Source organism: Panthera pardus, unplaced genomic scaffold (genome assembly GCF_024362965.1).
Source record: "Panthera pardus isolate Hobbes unplaced genomic scaffold, ASM2436296v1 HiC_scaffold_1, whole genome shotgun sequence".
In the NCBI taxonomy this organism is placed as follows: Eukaryota; Metazoa; Chordata; class Mammalia; order Carnivora; family Felidae; genus Panthera; species Panthera pardus.
The window spans coordinates 89,942,338-89,951,963 of NW_026526654.1; the positions used below are offsets into that span (position 1 = coordinate 89,942,338).

Here is a 9,626-nt window from a genome sequence, read left to right on the forward strand (position 1 = left end):
CAAGGGCTAAGGACAAAGTCCATCCAAGGGATCTGATGGGTACCCAAAATTCGGCACCCCAAACGACTATAGATTATAAACTAGAAGAAAACAAAAAAAGAATTAAAAATCCCTCCCCTCTTCGAAGACCACAAGAAACTTTGTCTGCTTTGGTCCTTGGAGCTCAGTGGACAGGGCATCATGCCCCAGATGACTTACAGTCACAGCTAGTTCTCATGCAATTTTCAGCCTGAATTCACAATAGCAGTTTGAAAAAACCTCTTCACACTGAGAATTGGGTTTACGGTGTCTTCAAACTGGGAAAAACATCTTCAAATCCTTTGTAGAGGAATCTCTCTATCTTCATCCTACGTCTCAAAGAAACCCTTGAATGATTTTCCCATGAGTAGCTACTGGAGAAGTAATCATCCCTTTCCCTCTCATCAGCACAAAAATCCGTTTTTTAATTTACCTTTATACAGCACACAGATAAAACTCATTACATGCACAAAAGAAATGTGACAATAAACAGCAACAACAGATGGCAGAAACAGACCTACAAAGACTGGAGATTTTGGAATTATCAGACACAGGATGTAAAATAACTATATTTACTATTTTAAACAACTAAAAGACAAGATAAAAATAGGTGCAGAGGGGCTCCTGGGTGGCTCAGTCAGTTAAGCATCTGACTCTTAATTTTGGCTCAGGTCATGACCTCACAGTTCATGAGTTTGAGCCCCACATCTGGCATCATGCTGACGGTGTGGAGCCTGCCTGGTATTCTCTCTCTCTTCCTCTGCCTTTCCCCCCACTCATGCTCTCTCTCAAAAATAAATAAACTTTAAAAAATATATGTGCAGAGAACAAGAAATTATAATGACCAAACAGAAGTTCTAGAAATTAAAAATATAATAATTGAAATTTAAAACTCAGTAGAGATTTAACACAAAACTGAAGAAAGAATTGCTGATCTGAACAATATGGATATAGCTGAAGAAATCATCCAGGATGCTGCATGGTGAGCCAAAGAAATGGAAAGTATGAAAAGGAGGTTCAGAGACAGGAAGAATAGGGAAGGTCTTATATGTAACCAATATACTAGAAGGAAAGGAAATGGAGAAGGAGCAGAGAAAATAACTGAAAAGATTACAGCTAAGAATTTGCCAGAATTAATGAAAGATCTGATCCGTAGATTAAAATCCCAATAAATCCCAAGTCCAAAAAAAAAAAAAAAAATCTTCACATTATACTGAAAGTACAAACACCAAAGCATTAAGAAAAATATAAAAGACATTTAAAATCTCACTACCTAGGGGCGCCTGGGTGGCTCAGTTGGTTGAGTGTCCAACTTCAGCTCAGGTCATGATCTCACAGTTCGTGGGTTTGAGCCTCGCTCTGGGCTCTGTGCTGACAGCTCAGAGCCTAGAGCCTGCTTCAGATTCTGTGTCTCCTTCTCTCTCTGCCCCTCCCCCATTCACACTCTGTCTCTCAAAAATAAATACATGTAAAAAATAAAAATAAAATTTTAAATCTCACTACCTAGAGATAAACTTTGCTAACATTCATTAATGTTTTTTTTGGGGGGTGCCTGGGTGGCTCAGTTGGTTGAGTGTCCAACTTCAGCTCAGGTCATGATCTCTCAGTTTGTGGGTTCGAGCCCCGCGTCGGGCTCTGTGCTGACAGCTCAGAGCCTGGAGCCTGCTTCAGATTCTGTGTCTCCCTCGCTCTCTGCCCCTCCCCTGCTCATGCTCTGTCTCTGTCTCTCTCTCTTTCTCAAATATAAGTAAACATTAAAACAAAAAAAAAAAATACTTTTTTTCTTAATATATTATGAACATTTCTCCATGTTAATGCATTTTCTTCAAAACCCTAATTTTAAGGTTCCACGATATTCCACCGTATAAATAAATGTATGACAATTTGTTTAAGTAGAATCTAATTGTTGGACATTTAAATTATTTCCAATTTTTGTTTATTTTAAAGAATGCATATTATATGTAAATATCTTCCACATCACTATTTTTTTCTTTCTTTATTTTTTTTACTTTTTTAAAAATTTGTTTGTTTTTGAGAGAAAGAGCAAGAGCATGAGCAGGGGAGGGGCAGAGAGAGAGGAAGACATATAATCCTAAGCAGGTTCTGTGCCATCAGCACAGAGCCCGACTCAGGGCTCAAACTCACGAAACCATGAGATCATGATCTGGACTGAAATCAAGAGTCTGACGCTTAACCGTCTGAGCCACCCAGGTGCCCCTACACCACTATTTCTTTAGGACAAATTCCTAGAAGTGGGATTGCTGGGTTGACGGACATAAACTTGATTATGACTTTTTGATTCATAGAAGACATCCAGATGGCCAACAGACACATGAAAAAATGCTCAACATCACTAACCATCAGGGAAATACAAATCAAAACTCCAATGAGATACCACCTCACACCTGTCAGAACGGCTAAAATCAAAAACACAAGAAACAACACGTGTTGGTGAGGACGTGGAGAAAAAGGAATCCTTTTGCACTGTTGGTAGGAATGCAAACTGGTGCAGCCACTCTGGAAAACAGTATGGAGGTTCCTCAAAAAACTAAAAATAGAACTACCCTATGATCCAGTAATTGCACCACTGGTTGTTTACCCCCCAAAATACAAAAACACTAATTCCAAAGAATACATGCACCCTTATGTTTATTGCAGCATTGTTTACAATAGCCAAATTATGGAAGCAGCCAAGTGTTGATCAGTAGAAGAATGAATAAAGAAGATGTGGTATGTATATATAATGGAATATTATTCGGCCTTAAAAAGAATGTAATCTTGCCATTTGCAACAACATGGATAGAGCTAGAGAATATAATGCTAAGAGAAATGAGTCAGTCAGAGAAAGACACATACCATGCTTTCACTCATATGTGGAATTGAAGAAACAAAACAAATGAGCAAAGGAAAACAGAGAGAGAGAAACAACTCAAGAAACAGACTCTTAACTGTTGAGAACAAACTGAGGGTTACCAGAGGGGAGGTGGGTGGGGGGATGGGTGAAATAAGGGGTGGGAAACTAAAGAGTACATTTGTCCTGATGAAAAAAATAATGATAATAAAATAAAATGAATAAAAATTATAAAAATAATATGTGCTCATAAAATATTACTTGTTTAAAGTAAAAAAAAGATTTTTGATTCATATTGTCAAACTGCTTCCCCAAAACACCATAATGAATTATTCCGCTCTCGGCAGCCCAGGAGCACACGTGTCTCACCACATGGGAGGACTTCTCCTGACTTTATTCAAGTAAATTCAGGATAGTTCGGTGAACTTAATCCCCAAAAGGTAACGGGCTTTCATTTTTCCATCTGTCCAAAACCAAAAGACCCTGGTGCTTGTGAACTGGTGTGAGAGCATCATTTCACATGCCGCTTGAGAACTAGAAGAACCAAAATCCCCAAGAACACAAAAATATGGACATTTGAAAACACTTTCAGCTGTTTTGAAACTTTGCTTCCCTGTTTTCCAAAATGACTATTCATTTACTTGCACAAAACATTTTAAAATGCAGTTGTCATCTATTCCATGCCTCCAAGAGCTGGGCAGTTTGTTTTATAATAAATGGTGGCCTTAGTTCGGACCATGTGATCGAAGGGCATTCAGCACACGTCGGAGCCTCTAATCACAGCCTGTAATCTCGTGTTCACATCTCTCTCTGGCATATCCTACTTGACCCTGCTTATTGAAGCACTTTTATTGTGCTGGTTAAAAGGACAAGGGATTGAGCAGAAACAAAAGTGAGGTCTGAGAATTGTTTTTATGCCATGTGCCCCAGTCCAGCTCTACCGCCGGATGAATAGAAACTATCTGGAATCTAGCCAAAGCCACTTGATGGAAAACTCTGACTTCCAAAAAGTGTTCCTGGTGCTTTTTAGAAGCATCACAATTTTCCCAGGTTGAAAGAGAGGGGTCTGTCCGCTCACAATGAGAGCACAGCTCGCTAGGTAGCCAGCCCTATAATCCAGCGTTCGTCAAACTTTCCGTACAGAGCTAAACAGTAAACACTTTAGATTTTGCCAGCCAGACGGTCTCTGATGCAGCGGCTCGATTCTGCCACTGTTGCGAGAAAGCACCCATAGATGCTATGGGACCCAATGGGTGTGGCTGTGTACCGATAAAACTTTACCCAAAAGGGCCATGGCAGGATTCGACCACCAGGCAGTAGTTTACAACCTACTACTTATCTCTGAAGTCTTTCCTACTCTGAAATTCTTCGAATCTGTCACTGGGCTTGGACTTCTGGGGCATGTGGCATTTTGGATTTGGGTTGTCCAACGTGGGCTGCTGTTTGGGATGAGGGTGGGGAAGAGGGAAGTTCTGCTAATCTCCAGATGCAAATGGATTCGGTATACTGGCCAGTAAAAACCACCAGTTGGAAGAGGCCAAACATAGGGTTTTCTCCCTTTCTCTTTTGGCTCAGATGTTACCATTTGAATTTTTTTTTAATTCAATTCCTGTTAAATTTCTTCAATCACGGGTGCATCTTCCAGTTCTAAGGTGTGCTGAATGTGTTCCTAGACTGTGTTGTGATGAGAAGTGGCCAGTGGAACCTTTCAGCTCTTCAGACGACAGGCAGAAGGCAAAAGTGCGCAGAGGGCTGGGAACCCAAGGGGGGCGGGGGCGCGGCTGAAGTCCGGCCCCACCTCTCGGATTCTTCTACAGGGAATATGAGTCAGGATGAATCACCCTCTGACAACTGAAGTGCCTACTTCCAGGGCAGCCTCAAAAGGGAAACCGAGTTCCAATATCTCCTCTTCCTTTTCACCAGCAAAATTCTCTGGAGGGGGCAGTGGAACTTGAAATTTCAAGTTCCTAGTCTGTGTTTTTAATTCAACATCTGTGTTTGCCCCAGTGCTTCTGACATCCTAGACATCCCCATCTTTTTTAATCCCCACCCTTGCTTTACAGCAATGTATTTACTGACCTCCAGGCTCCTGGTTGTGCCCTATAGTCTCTTTCTATTAACCTTAAATATGGTCATTCCCAAAATTTCTGTCCTTTGTTCCTTTCCGTGTATACAGTTCCCCTTTTGAGAACTCATTCATTTCTAGGTCTGTTATGTCTTTGTGATCAACCCCCGTCTCTTCCTGCCTTTCGCTTGAGCTTCAATATTTCATCTAGACCCCAAACTCAACATGTCCAAAGCTGGATTTAGGAACTGCCTCAAACTGAGTACTAAGGGTCTTAAGGGTCCTAAGGGTCCTTTCAGTTTGTGGCATCTTTCACCATCCCAAACTCAAAACCCCAGAATAATCGTTTATTTCTCCCTCTTCTTCAATCCAAATTGTATCCATTCTTCTGTTCCCAGCTCCTCTGCCTGGCAACCCTCACCTTCTATTTCTGCCACTCATTTCCTGGCCATTTAACTGTATTCTCTGCCTGCAGACTGGCCCCTGTGCAGCCCATCTTGAGCAAAACCACCCAGATTAACATTTTAAAGCTGCATGTTGAAGTCATTTACCTATTGAAAACCAATCTGTGGCTTTTCATTTAAACAAATCCTCGAGACCCTCCATAACCCAGAGCCACGCTGTTGTTGGCTTTTTCAGCACCATTTCCCCATGTGAACTCTACACTTCAACAAATGTGGACCACTCGTTATTCTTCTGACATGCCTAGGGGTCCTTTCTTTAGTGACTGCTTTTACTTATCTCTGATACTAAAATGTCTTCTGTCTAGGGGTGCCTGGATGGCTCAGTTGGTTAAGTGTCCTACTCTCAGGACATGATCTCGCAGTTCATGAGATCAAGCCCCACATTAGGCTCTATGTTGACAGCCCTGAAGCCTGATTCAGATTCTCTCTCTCCCTCTCTCTCGGCCCCTCCCTGACTTGCTCTCTCTCTCTCTGTTTTCCTTTGCTCATTTGTTTTGTTTCTTCAATTCCACATATGAGTGAAAGCATGGTATTTGAGACACATCACTATAAGACAGCCAGTTACCTCTCCTGTAGATAATGAACTCACCGAGGGCAGAAACTGACTTGCCCATTGTGTGTATCCAATTAAGAGTATTGATCAAATACATAAGCATTAATGAGAGAAGAGTATTGTTTTTGCCATTTCTGGAGAAAAGATCCACAAAAGTCTTTGGGGGGTTAAGTTTTTTGTATCTTTTAACTTATTTCAAAGACTAGCACAGACATGAATTTCATTGGTGGGCCTTAATAAATATGAAATTCACCTTGACAACAGCAACAAGTAAAACAGAATGGCAGCCTCTTCCCAATGACCTTATGCTTAAAAACATTTTTAAGTGTGTAACTACAGCAATATTGTACATAATGAAAAACCATCAAAGGAACTATATAAAAACACATATTTCAATGAAAATGTGGAATATAAACATAATTGTATTTATATACAAAGAATATGAACATACAGATAAGGACCGGATAGGGGAAATCACACGCTAAAAGATCAAATTTCAGATCTATTTGTTGTGGTAAGATGTTTCTCCCTCCTGGTTACAATTTAATATTCTTTACTGCTCTTACAAAATAATCTGATCCCCACAATTAAAAAGTCCAAAGCAGAGTATTTTACCCAGAAGAATATGAATTGTCCAGAAAGCCGTTATGCAAGAATCCTACCTCTAAAAGGTAATCAATCATTTTCTACTATCTCTGACACAGAAAGTCTTTAATGTCTTTTTCCCTCATGTCCTCGACTTCCTGCAGTTCCCAGAATGTGTTTCCATCAGCCTTTCATTACACAGTGTCAGTGCGTGGCCTGCAGTTCTTTGCTGTGTATTAGCTGAAAGCTTGACCACATGACGGTCTCAGACATTTAATTCAGTAGGATGGAGAAGCTTCTGGTCAACATCATCAGACTGGGGGGAGAGAAGAAGAAAGAAGAAGGAAACTTTAAACAATTACCTCTTCTTTCAGATGGCGCGGTTTTTCATAGAAAAAGCTTTGAGCAAAACTCGGCTAGGTCTTGAGGGCTTCTACGAAGCTACCATAGAGACTTCAGTTATAAAATAAATGCAATTCTTTCTTTAGTGACGCTCGTCCTCATCACTAGCTGAAACGTCCCTCAAACAGAGCAATCCCACACACACTGCCAAAGAGAAAACTCTCCTTCGTGTACACCTTGAGGAAAAAAATAGTTGTACGTGATGCCTGACCAACACACACAAGCTATTCAAGATGTGAGGATATGAAGCTCTTTGAATTACCCACCAACTTAAGTCAACACATGCTGTTTTCTTACCCAAAGGAACAAATTCAAGTATACCCGGCTGGGCTCAGGTGACAACAGATAACACTTAAATATAGATCCTTTTCCTTCAGGTTCAGAAAAAATGGACATAGTTTTACTCTTGCTTTTCTTTCTTTCTTTTTTAATGTTTATTTGGGGGGGGGGGGACAGGGGCAGAGAGACAGAGCATGAGAGGGGGAGGGGCAGAGAGAGAGGGAGACCCAGAATCCGAAGCCGGCTCCAGGCCCTGAGTTGTCAGCACAGAGCCCAACCTGGGGCTTGAACCCACGAACCGTGAGATCATGACCCGAGCCGAGGTCGGACGCTTAATCAACTGAGCCCCCCAGACGCCCCTACTCTTGCTTTTCAACTGAAGAATTTCGTAAGCCTAGTCAACTTCCAATAATTAATAATAATAATTGCTCTTACCAACTACTTACCATGTGCCGGACATCGAGGCCTGCCGCACGGCCCATCCTCGCCACTAGAACTGGAGACAAGGTAGGCCAGGCGGCCTCTTGTTGGGATGCCAGTCCAGTAAAGGGCACTAAAACATGACCAGAAATGTAACTGTTACCGGAAACTGCATTTGGTGCTTGGTGAGTGTCAGGCCGAGCGACACAACCAGGCCGAAGAATAGGAAAAGGAAGGGTTTTACTTGCAACAAGTAAAGGAAAGCACCAGGGATCTTTCCCAAAGCAGTGTCTCCTCCAACAATAAAACAGGGGAAGTTTTAGGCTAAGGGGCATACATATTCACGGAGGGGGCAGTGCAGGGGGGGGGGGGGGGGAGGCATTCAGCATGGAAGTCATCCCAAGGTGAGAGAATACAGGTCAAAGTCAGGAGGGCCAGCAAGGGTCAATGTCAACAAGTCTCTGGCTCCAGTCGCTGCATTATCTGAGTGCTCACAGGGGTTTCGATCTTGCAGAGATAACTCAAGGATGTGCCTCAGGTCAGTCTCCACTTTTGAATCAGCACTGGGAGTTTTACCACCGATTTCTTGTCCCCGATGTGATTAGGGTTTCTCCTGGCCCGATAGGGGCTCTTTATTCTTACGTTCTTTCACAAGACGCCCGGGGCCTAACATGCCTTTTTCTTGTATCGCCAAAAAGCTAAGTCTGTCTTTTTTTTCGGGGGTGGGGGGGGGGACCCCTAACTCTCTCTCTCTGCTTACACGACCACACGGAGAATCGGTGTTTGCAGACCGCCTCTCAGCAAGAGCAGCAAGGGTGGCGGGAGGATGGGCTTCGGTCGGCCATTTGATCGGCTTGAGGCGACCCCCCAAGGACAGACGCAAACCGCAACAGATGGCCCCCAGACTGCCTCCTCTGGAGGGCGCCTCCGGGCGACCCCTGGTCCGCCGAGTGCGGTGTGTAAGTCGGAGGCCCGAGCGGACTCCCGAGCGGACTCCCGGGGGACCTTCAGCGAGAGGCCGAGTCCTCCCTCCTGGCCTCCTGTTTACCCACCAGCACTCCCAGGGCAGCGTCTGCAGTAACTCCTGTTTGAAGAATGTTCTTTTCAGGGGGTGCCAGCCAGATCGTGACGCCACCCGGCGCTGCTCGCCTGACTCCTACGCCGGCCCCGTGTCCGGGGCCAGCGCCACGGCCCTGCCGGCGTCCCCACCCCCCCGCCTCCCGCCGGCGGCCGGGAGAGGCAGCCCTCCGTCCGCCTCTTCGTCGACTGCGGCCGCCGCCGGAGGTCGGAGCGCGAGGCCGGCCCGGGGCCGGGGCTCCCTTCCCCCCACTCCCTTCCCCCCCACCCCTCCCCGGGCGCCCACGCCCTCCGGCACCCGTGCGAGCCCTCCTCGCCCCGCTTGGCTCAGGCCCCGCCGCCGCGTTTAATGTCCCCGGTGACCCTGCGGCTCCGTTTCGAACGCTTCCGGAGACAGACTCGGCGGTGCTCCCGACGGCCTTCCGCCGCGGCCGTGAGCCCGGGGGTCGGCGTTTCACAGCCCGCGTTCGAGTGAACGGGGCGGCTCGGACGTGCCGGGCCGGGATCGGCCGACCCGCGGCCGTGGCGGACTCGGAGCAGAGCGAAGCACGGGCGCGCCAGGCGGTCCCAGGCCCGACGCGCCCACGAGGCCACTTCTCCCTTGTCCCCGCGGCCGCACGACAAACTCGCTTCCGCCGCGGAAGACCCGGCTCCGGCCGCCGCGCTTTCCCTGGCCTTCGCTCACGTTGTGTCTCGTTTCTTCTCCCTGTCCGTCCTGTTAGATTATGAGGAACATTTTGAGGGAATACCATTCGTCTTTGTTGACCCAGTGCCTGGCAGGCCCGAAACCGTCGTAGGTCTTTGAATCGTCCTTGAAAGAGGTGGAAACGCCCGTTCGGCCAGTCGTGGAAGGCGTGGCGAACGCGGCTCTTTGATACGCACGTTTTTCTCAGGAGCGAAGGAACGACTGAG

General features: G+C 45.5%; 1 long non-coding RNA gene across 1 annotated transcript; it reads right to left on the minus strand.

The window, feature by feature from the left end:
- Positions 1-6,353: 6,353 nt before the first annotated feature.
- Positions 6,354-8,573, minus strand: LOC128776526 (uncharacterized). Its single transcript, XR_008421636.1, has 2 exons — positions 7,664-8,573; positions 6,354-6,852 (listed from the first exon to the last, which is right to left on the minus strand). It is a non-coding gene; the product is annotated as an uncharacterized LOC128776526 (long non-coding RNA).
- Positions 8,574-9,626: the final 1,053 nt, after the last annotated feature.